Genomic DNA, 2,469 nt, shown 5'->3' on the forward strand with positions numbered 1-2,469 from the left:
CATGGAAATTTTCTCAGCTTCTAGGTACAAATCTGAGGTCTTTTAGGACTTAGAGCTAAACACTGAGAGAAACAGCTTCTGAATGGAAGGAGGCATTAATCCCTAAGGAACCACCTCTCTAGAGAAGGTAGGGCTTGATTGCGAAAGCAGAAATTAGCCCCAGAGAAAAACCTCACATTGAAGAGGAGACTATCCTGAAGGCAAAGGAAAGGGGAAACATTCCCTCTCCCCAGCCCCCTTGGTACCAGGAATTGAACCCAGGGACACTTAATCACTGAGCCATATCTCCAGCCCTTTCTATATTTTATTTAGGGACAATGTCTTGCTAAATTGCTGAGGCCAGATTTGAACTCATTATCCTCCTGCCTCAGCTTCCCAAGCCACTGGGATTACAGGTGTGTGCCACCATGCCCCGCTGGAAGGGGAAATTTTAAATAGAATGGTGTGAATAACTTTAAGCAAAATATCCTAAGAACCCTTTGTCAGTACTTCAGGCATTTTAAGGGTTGACCAGTGGAATAGGGAGTAGATCTTGTTCCCTAAGGCTGCAGAAGGGACAACTGATACTGCAGGGTGAAGGTCATGGGCAGTCACAAAGTTCTATGACAGCAGAACATGACATGTGTCCTGAACCCTCAAGAGCTGATCATATCCACACAGACAGGTAATGCCTGAGGGGTAAAGAGCAGTCTGCACATCTAGTTGCAGATTAGATGTGTGGACCTCAGGGATCCCATCCAACATGAAGAATCAATGTTATTAAAAGAAAAAAGACACACAAATCCCCTTCAACACCGTGAATAGGGTTTAGGTGGGGTAGCTGTGTGGTGTGGGGATACTTTCTGGGGGAGACCTAGGGAATTATTTCTTAGCAAAGACTCATCAAAATAAGCAATTTTATTTAAAAGAATTATTAAATTCAAGAGGGCAGAGTGTGTGTGTGTGTGTGGGGCAGGGTGAAAGAGCTCCCCTAAGGAGAGATAAAGAAGCTGGCAGGGGGGCTGGGATGTGGCTCAAGTGATAGTGCGCTCGCCTGGCATGCATGTGGCCCAGGTTCGATCCTCAGCACCACATACAAACAGAGATGTTGTGTCCGCCGAAAACTAAAAAATAAATATTAAAATTCTCTCTCTCTCTCTCTTAAAAAAAATCATATAAGAGAGATAGGGGTTTAATTTCATTTTGTTGCATATGGAATCCCAGTTTTCCCAGCACCATTTGTTGAAGAGGCTATCTTTTCTCCAATGTATGTTTTTGGTGCCTTGTCTAATATAAGATAACCATAATAATGTGGGTTAGTCTCTGTGTCCTCTATTCTGTACCATTGGTCTACCAGTCTATCTTGGCACCAATACCATGCTGTTTTTGTTACTATTGCTCTGTAGTATAGTTTAAGTTCTGGTATAATAATGCTACCTGCTTCACTCTTTCTGCTAAGGATTGCTTTAGATATTCTGGATCTCTTATTTTTCCAGATGAATTGCATGACTGCTTTTTCTATTTCTATGAGGAATGTCATTGGGATTTTGATTGGAATTCTATTAAATCTGTATAGTACTTATGATAATTTTAATAATATTAATTCTGCCTATCCAAGAACAAGGTAGATCTTTCCATCTTCTAAAGTGTTCTTTAATTTCTTTCTTTAGTATTCTGTAGTTTTTGTTGCAGAGGTCTTTTATGTCTTTCATTAGTATTCAGCCTTTTACTTTTTTAAGGAACATTTATTTATTTATTATTAATTAATTTTAATTAGTTATATATAACTATTCAGCTTTTTAAAATTTATTTTTTAGTTTTAGGTGGACACAATATCTTTATTTTTTATTTTTATGTGGTGTTGAGGATCGAACCCAGTGTCTCATGCATGCCAGGTGAGCGCACTACCACTTGAGCCACATCCCCAACCCTATTCAGCTTAATTTTTTTTTTTTTTAGTTATACATGGACATGGCATCTTTTCTTCTTTGGTATTTATTTATTTTTATGTGGAACTGAGAATCAAACCCAGTACCTCACATGTGGGAGGCAAGTGCGTTACCACTGAGCTATCATCTCAGCTCACTATTCAGCCTTTTAAAAAAGGAAGTTCTGTCATTTGCAGCAGCATGGATGGAATTGGGGAACATATGCTAGATGAAATAGGTCAGATGCAGAAAGATAAACCTTACTGATATGTAGACTATAAAACTGCCGCAGTCTGGCTGGGCACAAGTGCCTGAGTTCCCCTTGAGTTCTCACAGGATTTAGACAGTATTTTTTGGGAGACAGAAGCCCAGTGGAGGTGGATTTGGGCAGAGAACGTGGATTTGGGCAGAGAACGTGGATTTCCCCAAAACGTGATTGTAGACGGCTGGTGTGAGTTCGGGAATAAAGAGTTGCTGTTTGAATCTACAAGCGGTGTGGTGGCTCGTGATTGTGTGCCCAGCCAGACTGCGGCATTTGTGCCCAGCCAGACTGCGGCATTTG

This window comes from Marmota marmota, unplaced genomic scaffold, assembly GCF_001458135.2.
Source record: "Marmota marmota marmota unplaced genomic scaffold, marMar, whole genome shotgun sequence".
Taxonomy (NCBI): Eukaryota; Metazoa; Chordata; class Mammalia; order Rodentia; family Sciuridae; genus Marmota; species Marmota marmota.